General features: G+C 37.2%; 1 non-coding gene across 1 annotated transcript; it reads left to right on the top strand.

Annotated features, from left to right (window-relative positions):
• The first annotated feature begins 10,254 nt into the window (after positions 1-10,254).
• Positions 10,255-10,361, top strand: LOC127089172 (small nucleolar RNA R71). The gene has a single exon (XR_007790943.1). It is a non-coding gene; the product is annotated as a small nucleolar RNA R71 (small nucleolar RNA).
• Positions 10,362-16,017: the final 5,656 nt, after the last annotated feature.

Genomic DNA, 16,017 nt, shown 5'->3' with positions numbered 1-16,017 from the left:
AACAGAGATGAAAAATGATAAAAATGTACAACCAAGCCTCAAAAATCAAGCAACATGTTGGGAATCTTCACACCAAATTTCCAAGCAATTGGCCAATGTATGAGCATTTCACAATAGAATGAATGAAGCACGTCACATTTGCATAAATGTCCAAAGAACCAAACATATTTCAAATTCCAGCAATGCACAAATCCAGAAATTCACATAAAAGAATAAAGGACATTCATATGAACATGTAGCAAAAAATTGGAGGTGATTTGGATGCATTTTCAATTTGTTATGATTTTTTGAAGTTGGACAAAAAATATGAATTAATAAAGAAAAATGCATGAGAAAATGGAGGGAAATGAGAAATAGTGTGAGCAATTTGAAAAAACGCTGGAGGCTGGAATCGAAGTGAGGTATGCGCTTGGAATCAAAATAAATTCACAAAGTGCCAAGCCTGGGAATCGAACCTTGTACAAGGTTGCAAGCGCGTAAAAACGCAGCACTTCAATTAATGAAGTGGCGAACGCTGAGCATGGTCAAACGACACGCAGGCCAGTCAATTGAATCTTGGCCAATGGAAATGATACGCAAGCGCATGCGTGGATGATGATTAGGCGAAACCCTAAGACTAAGAACCAGAGGCGCTCGTTACTGTTCACAGCGGTGGTTTCCACCGTCTTCCTCATGGAGACGGTGGTGCTACAGTGCACCTTCATCAAAAAATTTCCAGATTCCAGCAATATGTACATGAATCGAAAGCTTTTCTCATGAGGAATACGAATCCAACAGTATCTAATCCTAATTCACCACCAAATGGACGGATCGATTGAAAACATTATTGAATACAAACTTTCAACTCTGCATAACTCATGCAATATTCATCCATTTTTTAAGATCTTTATATCAGAATTCTTATCATGAAAAGATCTACAAGATCATGGCAATAGAATCAAGAATTATGAGGTTCGAATTTTCACCAACCTGAACTTGCAGTGACCAAAACAGTGTATTCAAGCCTCCAAAAGCTCCAATCCTTCTTCAGTATCCTTGCCTTGAAGCTTTGAATGAAAAGCAACACTCGAATCCTCTTGAATCTTGCTTAATTTGAACTTTCCATTGACATGCACATGCACTTGAACAGCTCCAAACCTTGCTCAATTTCCACACAAAAATGTATGGATTTAGCTCAAAACTTCATGATGATGATGGATCTATTCAGAGATTATGTGTTTGTGTGGAGAAAATTTGAATTCCAATGAGAGAAAATTTTGGAGGGAGAGGAAATTTCTAGATCTAGAAATGTGTTAGAATGAAAATTCTGTTATGATTAGCATTATATACCACCTCCTAATTACTTTGCTAATGATAATTAACTTGGCTAATGAAAAATTAAGAAGAAAAGAGGTGTATGACCAAATTGCCAATTCACCTTATGCATGGCAAGAAATGCACGTGAACAGTGCCAAATTATCATTCAAATACACTTAAAATCATCTCATGAGCATAATTGGCTTGGAATTAAGTTCATGTGATCAACCAATTTCAAATTAATGATTTTCCCTCCAAAAAGCACATGCATGGCCAAATGATCATGTGATATTATTTCATGCAATGCAATATTGGATTTGGAAAATATAGGTCACAAGAAACATTTTTCAAAAAGAGGGACTCATTTTGGAGCTTTGGTTCAAAAGTTATGGCATTTTGAAGTTCCATGCACACTTGGTGATCCTTTGCTCATAACTCCTCAACCATTCATCAGATGCTTATGATCTTGGACTTTTTGGAAATGGGAGAGAAATATCTTCAACTTTCATGTTGGACAAAATTTCATTTGAAGCTTATTTGATGCTGGAAAGTCAAGTTGAAGATGGTACAAAAACTTGCTATTTTTGGAAACTTTCAATTACAGGTCACTTTCCTTTTTGGGAAACTTTTGATCTGACTTCAAATTCTTCAAGGTATGTGTTTTACATGATATATGAACCTCTTTTGAACATGAATGAGATGTTGAAAATCATTTCTCCCCCTCCTAGCCCTCAGTTGACTTTCAGTTGACATTTATGGGCCCTAGATGACTTGAAAATGCACTGATGACTTTGAGCCTCTAACACTTGGCCAATTTGCTTCAAAATGAACCTTGGCTCATATAAGCTCAATAAAATGATCATGTGATCCCCATCTCAATAGAATACCTCATCTCCTTGAAAATCCCTGGTTGAAAGAATGGCACTGATTAGGGTTGACCAGAGGTCAAAACCCTAATCTAAAGGAACCTGAGCAAGCACAATGAAACCCTGGATGATGACATAACCATGATGATGGTGACATATACTTGTCAACAAGATAATACTCAACCTCTGAAGGACCAAGAATCCCTGATGAGATGCAAAACCCTCAGATGATTGATCAATTTAATAAGACCCTCAGGCTTGAACCATACAACTTCTCCATCTATGACAAGACCTTAGAGGATGACTTGTTTATTTTCACATGATATGCAATATGCAATGACTAATGCCCTAAATATGGAATGCAATATGCTAAGCTAGTCCCAAGAGAGGAGGGCAAATTTTGAGGTGTTACAGGCAGGAGCGACAATAGTTGATATCCATAAATAGGGGTGGCAAAGATTGCAAATTCCGAAGTCGGTCCCCTAGATTTAAACCGAGTGCGATGGTGGTTATTAATCCTCCAATCACAAAAGGTTGACTGCCTCGAGCACACAGGGTACGGATATGATGAAATAAGAAAGAGGCGGTGTTTACCTTTGTATCTAATGAAAAGATGCAGTGTAGGAAGAATAATTCTTTCGCGTTGACTTTGCTGTTGTTGGCTCTTCCAAAGATGGTGTTTTGCAAAATGCGGATAAAATACCGGATAGTGGGGTTGTGTATGTGTGAAGCAAGTAATGCATCTCAATTTGTGGTTTCCACACCAGATATTTTTCCAAAAAGGTCGAATGCGTTTATGTGCCACTGTGAGTTTGGAGGGATTCTTGGGTGGACGCCGTCTCCTTCAGGAAAATGTAGCATGGCACTCAACTGTGTTTGAGTTAATGCGTACTCAGTGTTGAACATACGGAATTTTGCGACACCGGTTAAGTACTCGTCTTCACCGGTTGGAGTGGTGTATGAATAAGAGCTTAAAAACTCCAAGGTGAGTGATGGGTAGGTTGGGTGATTTTGTGTGCACAGAAAAGTTAAATCGGAAAGCCGAAGCATCCATTGCACACCCTGAAGTAAGCCTAATTCTTGTAAGCAATTTAAATCTGGGTACCTGGTAGATGTGACACCGCGTTGTTGGAACCGAACGAACTGCTCTTGTTGATAGTTACTATCTTCAGTTCGGAAAATAATATTTCCGAATTGCGCTTCTTGATGTTGGTTCTCCGCCATATTGATAGGTAGGTGGAAAGAAGGAAAAGAGAATGAAATATATTTGTAAAGAATGGTTTGTTGGAATGATGTGGTGTAGGGAGAAATGGATTGTAGGTATTTATAGGAAAAGTTTTGGAATTGGGAAGAGGAGTGGGTGAGAGGACAATAAATGTGGATGAATGTGAGTGGAATGGAGTAAAGAGGTGGGTTGAATGGGGAAAATAAAAAGGTGGGGAGTAACGGTCGTGACCCTAATGGTCATCAATGTTTACGAGGAAACACGCTGTCACGCTCGTGACAGAATGTGTTACGGACGTCATGGGTTGCGTGGCGACCGTGATGGCTTGTGTGACGCTCGTCACGCTGGTGAGGCTGCAACGGTCACTACGCTCGTGACATGGCATGCGTGGAAGCTTTAATAAATTTTGTTATTATTATGTTTTGTTTATTATATTTGCTATTGTCATATTTTTGAATTGCCATGAATGCTATTCTACTACACCATAGTGTATATATATATTTTCTAATAGGCCATGTAAGTAGTAGCATACAATACATCATCATTGGGAATTTTAGACATTGCATAAATCAAAATGAAAGTTAATTTAACCAATAATGCCAATAGCTTCATAAATTAAACATAATGTAATATTTGACTGAAAAATAAAACATGCGAAAAATAAATCCTAAGATTAAAAATAATGTCAAACAAAACTATAAATCCTAAGACTAAAACTAGTTAACTCTAATTCTTCTAGCCACTTGTAGAATCTCTCGTCGGAGGAGAAAAGGAATTGACACGGTGTAGCAACTCGTGGAATTGGTTTGTCATTCCACTCATGTATTCCAGAAATTCGTGTCCCATCTTAGTTAACTCTTCTCTGATGGCATCTTGTTCTGACATCAAGGCTTGAATAGCGGTATTATAATCAGTTATGGGCATATGATTTCTAAGATCAGGTATTGCCGATTCTGCGGACGGGATAGGATGAGGTGGAGAGGCAGCATCATGGTAACCAGTTGGTGTCTGCGGATCAGATTCAGCATAAGGAATCTGGTTGCCAAGAATCTCATAATCTTGGATGGTTTCAACAGATCTAACAGGAGAAGGTATTCCATCCAGATTATAAATCCAATTATTACGGTTATGGACACTAGTCATCGGACTAGGCATGGTGAATAGGTAAAAAGCTTGGTTGTTAATTAATAGTTCAAACTCTTATGGTCCAAGGTTTCCTATAAACATAGTGTTGAAAAGGAAAAGTATATTCATAGGCTGAATACCACAAAAAGGGTTCAAATCAAGCATGGGTTGGCGCAATCCAATAGCATTACCAATCATAGTTATCAATCCTCCTATTTGAATTGGTGCACGTTCATCTTGAATAAGGAGGTCAAAACTCGCCAACATATAAGTGACGTCATTCACTGGACGATTCTGGGAAGCACAAAATATTATGAAAAGTTCATCACGTGATATTGTGGTAATGTTTGATCTTTTCCCAAAAAGAGTGTGTGCTAGGATCTTGTGGAAATAAGGGAATGCTGGGTTATGTATGTTTCCAGAAAGAAACTCATGTTCCTCAGGGTCGTCATTTCCTGTCAAACTTCCCCAAAAATGCTCAAGCTCTCGATATTCAAAGAGGTCTTCTTGGCTCATGGTGAATGTGTCAAAAGAAGTAGGGAACCCTAAGAGGTTAGTGAATTCTCTAATGTTATACTGATACTCCATATTGAACATCCTGAATTGAATGAAACCTCGGTTTATTCCTTTTCCATGGTTTGGTAGATAAATCAAGGAGCTAAGGAATTCTAGAGTTAGCCTCCGGTAGGTAATAAATTGTCTCCGAATAGGAGTGGTTTCCCACCCTATTTGACTCAGCAGATATAGGACACTATCTCTTAGCCCAAGTACGGTCATTGCACCATCATCAGCATAAAAAGTTGGGTGCATCTCTCTCTCAGAAAGTTCTTCAAATTTTTGTCTCTGAGCTCTCCCTCGGAATTTGATACCCATGCGGTCAATATGTCCCATCAGGTTAGTGTTAACTAAAGAAAAGAAAAACAAGAATTTTAGTCAGGATTTGGCCAGATGCCGAAAGAAGAAAAGAAGAAATTTTTTAATAAAATAAAGAAAATGAAGAATGAAAACTGAATATAATCAAAAAGAATAATCAAAGAAAAATAAAAATTTGTGGGTTGTCTCCCACGAAGCGCTTTGTTTAATGTCGCAAGCTCGACATAAAACTATTAAATGTTAATCTATTAATTTTGGAGACAATATGTCTAAGTGCAGGACTTGCGAGTCTTCATTGTTCTCAGCATAATGATAATGTTTTAGACGCTGTCCGTTTATGATAAATGGTTCAATAGATTTTCCTTTAATTTCTACAGCCCCACTAGTAAAGACATTAGTGACTTGGAAAGGGCCAGACCACCTAGAGCGTAGTTTTCCTGGGAATAACTTAAGTCTAGAGTTAAACAATAGGACTACATCGCCTTGTTTGAAAGTTTTCCTTGATATACGTTTATCATGCCATTTTTTCGTTCTTTCCTTGTAGATTCTGGCATTTTCGTATGCATCTTGTCTAAGTTCCTCTAATTCGTTTATATCTAGAATTCGCTTTTCACCGGCGGCCTTATAGTTTAAATTTAAATTTTTAATAGCCCAATAGGCCTTATGTTCTAACTCCACCGGGAGGTGGCAAGATTTACCATAAATAAGCTTAAATGGGGTTGTCCCTATGGGAGTTTTGTAAGCGGTTTGATATGCCCATAGAGCTTCAGGTAGTTTTGATGACCAGTCTTTCCTCGATGTAGCGACAATTTTCTCCAATATCTGTTTGATTTCTCTATTAGACACTTCCACTTGTCCACTAGTTTGAGGATGGTAAGGTGTTGCTACTCGATGTTTTACACCATACTTAAACAGTAATTTTTCGAGTATCTTAGATATGAAATGAGATCCACCATCACTGACGACTATTCTTGGGACACCAAATCTTGGAAAGATTATATTCTTAAAGAGTTTAATTACTACTCGTGTGTCGTTTGTTGGAGAAGCTATAGCTTCAATCCATTTTGATACGTAGTCAACTGCTACGAGTATGTACTTGTTACCAAAAGAAGGTGGGAAAGGTCCCATGAAATCTATTCCCCACACATCAAAAATTTCTACTTCCAAAATGCCTTTTTGTGGCATTTCGTCACGTCTAGATATGTTTCCTGTGCGTTGACACCTATCTCATTTCTTGACAGCCGTATGTACATCCTTCCATATGTTTGGCCAATAAAGACCCGCTTGTAGGATCTTAGAGCAGGTTTTGGATGTACTTGCATGTCCATCATAAGGAGCGGAATGACAATGTTGGATTATACTTTCTACCTCTTCTTCAGGTATACAGCGACGGAAAATACCATCGGGGCCTCTTTTGAAAAGTAAAGGGTCGTCCCAATAATATTGTTTTATGTCATTGAAGAATCGTTTCTTTTGTTAGCTATAAGTTTATCGTACGAGAAATCATCGTTGATCGATGTTCTTTCCGGTTCCAGGTTTTTAAGTCTAGAGAGGTGATCTGCTACTACGTTTTCAGTTCCTTTTTTATCTTTGATTTCCAAATCAAATTCTTGTAGCAACAAGATCCACCTTAGGAGTCTAGGTTTAGCGTCCTTTTTTGTTAAGAGGTACTTAATGGCGGCGTGATCAGTGTAAACGATTATTTTAGCTCCGACCAAGTAGGAACAAAATTTATCTAGTGCAAATACTACAACTAAAAGTTCTTTCTCGGTCGTGGCGTAATTCATTTGCGCTTCATCTAGAGTTCTACTCGCATAATATATGACGTGAAGTTTTTTATCCTTTCGTTGTCCTAAAACAGCGCCTACGGCGTAGTCACTTGCGTCACACATTATTTCGAAAGGTTCATTCCAATCCGGGGTCTGCATTATGGGCGCGGAGATCAATGCTTGTTTAAGTGTTTGAAATGCTTCTAAACATTTATTGTCGAAGATGAATTCAGCGTCTTTCATTAATAATCCGGTTAAAGGTTTAGTTATTTTAGAGAAATCTTTAATGAATCGCCGGTAAAAACCGGCATGTCCTAAGAAACTTCGTATTTCTCTCACAGTTTTCGGAGGTTGAAGGTTTTCGATTACTTCTATTTTGGCTTTGTCTACTTCAATTCCTCTGTTTGATATGATATGTCCTAAAACAATTCCTTCTTGTACCATAAAGTGACATTTTTCCCAATTAAGTACTAGGTTCACTTTTACACATCGTTCTAGAACTCTTTCTAGGTTTTCAAGACATTCTTCGAGACTTTGCCCGCATACGGAAAAGTCATCCATAAAGACTTCCATGATGTTTTCGAGAAAATCGGTGAATATTGCCATCATGCACCTTTGGAAGGTTGCAGGAGCATTGCACAAGCCAAACGGCATTCGTCGATAAGCGAAGGTACCAAAAGGACATGTGAACGTTGTCTTTTCTTGGTCATCAGGATGAATCGGTATTTGAAAGAAACCTGAGTAACCGTCCAGATAGCAGAAATGAGAATGCTTGGCCAGTCGTTCTAACATCTGGTCTATGAATGGTAAAGGAAAATGATCTTTTCGGGTCGCTTTGTTTAGCTTTCTATAATCAATGCACATTCTCCATCCTGATTCAGTTCGTTTGGTTATAATTTCTCCTTTTTCATTTTCGATCACTGTTATACCTCCTTTCTTTGGTAATACGTGTACATGACTAACCCATTTGCTATCGGATATAGGATATATGATACCTGCCTCTAATAACTTCGTTACTTCCTTCTTCACTACCTCACTCATGATCGGGTTTAGTCTCCTCTGATGTTCTCTAGAAGTTTTACAGTCTTCTTCTAGCATGATGCGATGCATACAAATAGAAGGACTTATCCCTTTGAGATCGGTGATGTTGTATCCTAATGCGGTTGGATATTTTCTTAAGATATGTAGGAGTTTTTCGGTTTCGAGTTTTCCTAGGTCTGCATTGACTATTACTGGTCGTTCAAGTTCTAGGTCTAGGAATTCATATCTCAGATTTTTGGGAAGTGTTTTCAGGTCGAGGGTTGGTTTCTTAAGGCATTGCGTAGGTTCTGATGTTATTGCTAAACATTGGTTCAGTTTGTCTTCTACACGATAGTCGGATAAATCGTCATTTTTGAATTCTGTTTCTTTTATGCATTCATCGATGACATCCATGAAGTAACATGTGTCTTCTATTGCAGGTGCTTTCAAAAATTTGGAAAGAATAAACTCAATTTTCTCTTCTCCTACTTCGAAAGTGAGTCGTCCTCGTTTTACGTGTATGATAGCACCGGCGGTTGCTAAGAAGGGTCTACCCAATATAATGGGGGTAACTTCATCTTCTCTTATGTCCATAATTATAAAATCGGTGGGAATATAGAATTGACCTATGCGCACGGGAACGTTTTCAAGAATTCCTACGGGATATCTAACGGAACGATCTGCTAATTGCACAAACATTTTAGTTGGTCTTAATTCTCCCATTTCAAGTTTCTTTCATATGGACAAGGGCATAACACTGATACCGGCTCCTAAACCGCATAAAGCTTTGTCTATGACAAATTTTCCTATATGACAGGGTATAGAAAAACTACCAGGATCTTTAAGTTTAGGAGGCATATTCTGGATTATTGCGCTACACTCAGCAGTGAGTGTAACGGTTTCGCTATCTTCAAGTTTCCTTTTATTAGATAAGATTTCTTTTAAGAACTTAGCATATGAGGGCATCTGTGTGATAGCTTCTGTAAAAGGAATTGTGACGTTTAATTGTTTCAGTAGGTCAACAAATTTTTTAAATTGGCCCGCGTCTTTGGTTTTAATTAGCCTTTGAGGATAAGGGATAAGTGGTTTGTAAGGCGGTGGAGGTACGTAAGGTTCTTTTTTCTCTACGGTTTCCTTATTACACTCTTCCTTTTCCTTAGGTTTACCTTCTTCCTCAGTTGACTTTTTAGAGTCTTGGCTCGCAATCCTTGGGTCAGACGGTCCTTCTACCTCTGTTCCACTTCTTAATATAATTGCATGAGCGTGGCCTTTCGGACTAGGTTGGGGCTGTCCAGGAAATGTACCAGTTGGGGCAGCAGTAGGTGTTTGTTGTTGAGCTACTTGCGAGATTTGTGTTTCCAGCATTTTGTTATGGGTAGCCAGGGCATCTAATTTACTTGCTAGTTGTTTAATTTGTTCGCTAGTGTGTACATTCTGGTTTAAGAACTCTTTATTGGTTTGCTGTTGAGAAGCTATGAAGTTCTCCATCATGATTTCCAAGTTGGATTTCCTAGGAACGTTATTGTTAGGTGTAGATGGGCTCGGCTTTTGATATCCAGGGGGTATAGCTGGAGCTTGACTGGGAGCTTGACCTGGTGTGTATAAAGCGTTGTTACTTTTATATGAAAAATTAGGATGGTTCTTCCAGTTTGAGTTATAGGTATGCGAGTAAGGATTTCCTTGAGCATAGTTCACCTGCTCTGTTTGAATTCCTGTTAGGAGTTGACAATCTGTAGGAGTGTGACCTTGAATTCCACAGACTTCGCAATTTTGAGTTACGGCAACCACGGTGGTTGGAGGTGATACATTTAAACTTTCAATTTTCTGGGCAAGAGCATCCACTTTTGCATTAACATGATCAAGGCTACTTATCTCGTACATGCCAGTTTTCGTTTGAGGTCTTTCTACCATTGTTCGGTCGCTTCCCCACTGATAATGATTTTGGGCCATGCTTTCGATAAGTTGATAAGCGTCGGTGTAAGGTTTATCCATAAGCGCATCACCGGCGGTGGCGTCTATTGTTAACCTTGTGTTGTATAAGAGACCATTGTAGAAAGTATGAATTACTAACCAGTCCTCTAAACCATGGTGTGGGCAGAGTCTCATCATGTCCTTATATCTTTCCCATGCTTCGAAAAGAGACTCGTTGTCTTTTTGCTTAAATCCATTTATCTGGGCTCTCAACATAGCTGTTTTTCTTGGAGGAAAATATCGGGCAAGAAAGACTTTCTTCAACTCATTCCATGTGGTGACTGAGTTGGAAGGAAGAGACTGAAGCCATCTTCTAGCTTTATCTCTTAATGAGAAAGGAAAGAGACGAAGTCGAATTGCCTCTGAAGTGACACCATTGGCTTTAATAGTGTCAGCGTATTGGACAAATACGGATAGATGAAGGTTTGGATCCTTGGTAGGATTTCCAGAAAATTGATTTTGTTGCACTGCCTACAACAGCGAAGGTTTAAGTTCGAAGTTGTTAGCTTCGATTGCGGGTGGAGCAATACTCGAATGCGGCTCATCTTGCGATGGAGCAGCGTAATCTCGAAGAGCACGGGCTGGTTCTGCCATCTCTGGTATCGTCGAGGGAAGGAGATTTTTGAGATCAGGAATTTCGATTGGAGGAAGATTATTTGCAGCACGATACTCCCGAATTCATCGTAAGACTCGGAGATATCGTTCAACGTCGTTGATTCGTAAGAAATACGGTTCGCCTTGTGAGCGAGTGTGTGGCATACAAATCAACGAAAGACAAGGGAAAAATAAAAATTGCCTTAGTCTCTACAGCGTAACAGAAGAGTTACGATATCGACTAAATAAAAGTCCCCGGCAACGGCGCCAAAAACTTGATCGCGACTTTATGAGTCTATTGGGGTATTAACTGCAAGTGCACAGACTAATCGCGTAGTTTTAAAAGATATCGATCCCACAGGGACTTAATGAATCGATATACCGTTTTTCTAGGGTTACTTCGTAAAGCTAAGGCGGATGATACTTTGATAATTAGGGGGAAAAATAAAACTAAATTCGGATCTAGATTAAATATCAAATAACACGGATATCGGTATGTAGTTCGTCGTAATTAGGGAATCAAATCTTCGTTGGTCTTTTTCTTAGTTTTAAAATAAGTCTTTTCAGTAGACACTATTAATTAAAAGTCTTTTCCTCAAACTCTCGCTCTGTTGAATCAGACTATGACTTTATATTAACGTACGCTCTCACTATTTAGTTAAATCTAAAATCACTTTTTGAAAACAATAGAATCTATAGAAACTCTTTTTAAGAAAATATTAACCGTTTAAACGCCCTCGTCTCAAACTCTCGCTCTGTTGACTTAGACTATATGATTAAACTTAAATGCTTAACTCTCGTCCTCACATTTAACCTTTAAAAATAATTTTTGAAAATGATTAGAATTTAATTAACTTTAAAAATTGCTTTTGCCCTGATTTAACGTTAATGTTCAATTTACACTGTCCAGTTAAAAGCTCAAACCGTCGTTCTATTGATTTTAACTTCTTTATGTCTTTTACTCTCGTACAAAAACTTTGGTATTAACTCTGTAAATTGAGACCAGAAAAAGAGTGACTGTATTTTGAAATAAATTTAAACCAACTCAGTTTTGATTCCTTTATTCCGCTTACTTTACATACCGATATCTAAATCGATTAGCCGGACATGCTAAACATGCCTAAACAATAAACATGCATAAATACGGTCATATCAAACAGATAATATATATAAACAGCAGCACAGAGCATATGTAAATTAAAACAATAAATCAATTAATTAATGAACCTGGAAAATTACTAGAAATCTTGGTTTTGTTCCTAGCTTCGATGCTCGAACACTCCACCACAAGTCGGTTGGATTTGTTCTTCATAATTCTTGATCAGACAGGTAAATAAAAACAAGGAAATAAAATACTATGATCTAACGTAAGGTTAGATCCAGTAAAAATTACACAATAGTTTCCGGTGTAGAAACTATTGTGAGAAAATAAATTGAATGCTTAGTAAATTAAGCTAGCAAAGAAAAGAAAATAAAATGCTAAGAAAATAGAATGCTGGAAACTTAGAAATCAGGAAAAATATTGCACGGCGTAGAGCTTTCTCCATTGGATCCTTTGAGGTCTATTTATATTCCTCCATAAAGTAACCGTTTTCTCAAAGGTGTCTTCAGTAGGGTTTCTAAAGCGTCAACGAGTCAAGAGGAAAAATAGGAGAGAACCGCCTTCTGTTACGCACGTCAATGCCAAAAAATAGGAGTGGGTGTGTGACGTCCGTCACACTATGTGTTACGGTCGTAACACTAAGTAGAGGGGCATGACGCTCGTCACATGAGTGTGGCGGTCGTCACAACCATTTTCCTTGTAGTTGGCGTGGGCTGGGCTCTAGTGAGATGCTTTCCTACAGAATCCTCTTTTTGCACCCCTTTTCTTTCCTTTTCACACATGCTTCAAATAATGTTACCTGAAATAAATAATAACAGAATACCAAGTAATATCGAATAATATAAAATAAATTGAATCAAATAGCAATATAATTTAATTAAATCAAGTCCAAAATGTGATATAGTTTCATGTTATCAGGTTAGAGAGGAGGGAAGAAGAGAATGGCTAGGTCCTAAACATGCAAAGATGAGGGAAGAGAAATAAAACCACTTGGAGTTCCCTTCTTGAGATCATAAAGATAATCCAAGTTGCTCCATTCCTTTGGACTTAGCAAGCAATAAGCAAATAACTCAAGCAATAAAGCAAATAATCAATCAAGCTCCTAAGAATCTTCCAATTGGCTTTTGTATCTCTTATCTTGCATGGTCCATGACAATGGTTCTTCTAATTGGCTCAAGTTTGGGATCCCTAGCACACAAGAACACACAAATCAAAAATTTCCACAATGCAATAGAAAGAATGGACAAGAGTGAGTTTAGAATTAGGAGTCCTTTCAATTCATCTTCAAGATTAAGCATTCTAAAGGCATGAGGCATAGTTGCTCTTTGACAATTTTAGCATTCTAAAGGCATGAGGCCTAGTTGCTCTTCAAACTCCATTAGCATAGGTAAGGTCCTAAATCTAAGTCCTTTCTCCATTTTGCATTGGGTTCACACAAACAAAACAAAACAAGCACAATAATATATACACAATAATGTGCTCAAGTGAGCAAAAGGCAAATTACATTAACATAAACATGAGCTCAAGTGAGCAAAAGGCAAAGGCAAATGAATTAATGTGCAAGAAACTAAATTGCATTAAAGTAAATGGCAAGAATTAAATGCTTGAATTAAAAGTTAGTGATTAGTAGTTAGTGTTAGTGTGCCATAAGGCAATTTAGCGTTATGTTAAGCAATCGTAAGTGGACTAATGTAGTAGTCACACCTATCTGAGGTCAGTCAATAAAACTATAGGCAACAAACACAAGTTAGAGACCATGACTAGTAAGCCAAGCTCCTACAACTTTTCATGCCAAAAGAAAAGAAGAATGATCTTGTATGGATTTAGGTTTTTTGCTTGACCAAGAAGCAACCTATCTCTAATGCAAAGCAATTCACTTGATCTTTGATCAAGATGAATTTGATTTGAATCAAAGAAGCTTAAGCCCCTCATATGCCAAGGCTAACCACCGATCATTAACTCATTGATCAAAAAGAAAAAAGAAGAAGAAGAAGAAGAAATGGAATGTACATAATTGAAATTCAAATGACATAAGCAAAATACATTGACCAAATATGAAATGAATCGACATGAATCAATGGTAAACAGAAGTGAGATGAAGCTTAGAAGTCAAGAAACAATAAAAATATTTTTGGTATTTTTTGGAATTAAAATAATACTTGAATTAAAATAAACAAATAAAGGTCAAACTTCAAATCCAATTTAAATCAACTTGGAAAAGTCCAATTGGATCATCATAAGTTCAACATGGTCAAACTAGGTTTGACAAAAAAAATTCATCAATTTTTGAAAACAGAAACTAATTTTAAACAATTAAAAATGAAGAAAAATAACATAATTGAACTAAAATCTCAAATAAATCTCAAATTAATTAAGAAATTGATGAGAATATTTTTCATAGATTCCTCATCATTCAAAGATGTTAAGAAAATATTTTTGGCATTTTTGAATATTGAAAAGTATTTTAAATGAATTAAAAATAACCAGAAAAGAGAAAATTCACAAAAAATATTAAATGGAATCATAAAAAATATTAAAAATCATTTTCAGAAACTAGAATTTAAAAGGAAAATAATGCAATTAGTCCCATATATTTTTGGATTAAAAATGAAGAAGTTATGAATTTTTAAAATAAAATGGAATTAAAGAAAATAAAAATGAAAAATCAGAAAATAGGAAAAACAAGGAGCGTCTGATCTTATCTCATTAATTGACGTGGCGCATCAAATAGTTGATAAGCGCGCGCATGGTAGACCAAAGTCAAAAGAGAAACACGTTGATTAAATGAAAGTCATAACATTCGAGGGACCAAATTAGATCAGAGTTAACAGATCCAATGGCCATGAACTCGTCCACGTGGTGACGGTGGTGGAAACCGCCGTCTTCTCCGGCGAGACTCACCGTTCCGGCCAAAACTTGCAGGTTTTCAAAACTTCACCAAAATGCACGATCTATATATCTTTAGAAAGCTGAGGTGATGTACATCACCCCTGTGCCATTGGTTTCCACTCAAGATCTCTATAGAGAGAGAAATATGAGATAGAAATTTATGGTGTTCATACTGAACTTGCTCAACTCATGAAATTAAATGCACAGATCAATTACCTCTCACATGAGGACTTCAGAGGTACCAACAAACACAAGAAATGATCAGTATTCAAGGAGTTTCGAATCAGAAAAGTTTGAAAAACAACCTTTGAAGTGCAGCTTTACAAGACTTGATCCAATCCAATTCTTTGATGCAATGTGTTCTTGAGATGGCAAAGAAGCTAGGCTAAGGAATTGAAGTTCAGAGATCAACCAATGAAGTTGAAATCTGAGCTTGAAAATTTAAGAGAAAAATTAAAATTCCTTTGAGTGAAGGTTAGGGATTCAATTGTGCAGCAGTTCAGACGCCTTGAGGTTGGATTTTGAAGTGTAATGGAGCTTCTATTTATAGCCAAGCATGATGCAAGCAATGGAAATTTGTGTGTGCATGAGCTTGGGTCCTCCATGCATGGGCCTGTACAGGCGCATGGGAGGCCCAAACTTGATTTTTTTTTCATGTTGATGATGAAACAAATGAAATTGGACTTGTACATGGTAAGGCAATGTGGTGTGCAAGCAATTTAATCATGTTATGCATAAATGAACATAAATCTTCACCTCTTCGAAAATGCCCTTTGCCAAATTCAAACATATCCATGTGAGTAATGGTTGGAAAGGTCTTGACATGAGGAAGAAATGTTATGTTGAACAAAAATCCATTTGGAGTTGGTAAATTATTGAAAACAGGCAATGAAGTTCAAGGTACAAAACATGTATATGGAATTTTAGCCAAAATGAACCAACTTCAAGCCCTTCTGTTTCAATGATGCAAGCGTCAAATTACAAAACCTTCAACATACAAGTTCTAGATATTTTCAATAAAATCAATTTGGACTTAAATTTTGCAGCATTTGGATTTTTGATGAGAATGTTATGGGCACTTGAAATTGGACTTTTTCAAGATTCAATGACTTTGGTCCAAAGTGACCTATAATGTTTTGTATTATCACATGTGTTTATTTTAGGATTATTAAATTTTATCCAAAATAACAAATTATTTATACGTCTTAAAATTTCCAATGCATTTGATCCCACCTCAAAATCATAAAAAATGAAGGAGTTAGGTCCTTGGGAAGTTGACCCAAAATT

This window comes from Lathyrus oleraceus, chromosome 5, assembly GCF_024323335.1.
Source record: "Lathyrus oleraceus cultivar Zhongwan6 chromosome 5, CAAS_Psat_ZW6_1.0, whole genome shotgun sequence".
NCBI classification, from domain to species: Eukaryota; Viridiplantae; Streptophyta; class Magnoliopsida; order Fabales; family Fabaceae; genus Lathyrus; species Lathyrus oleraceus.
Note: the sequence above shows the minus strand (reverse complement) of the source record. Positions and strands in the feature narration are given on the sequence as shown.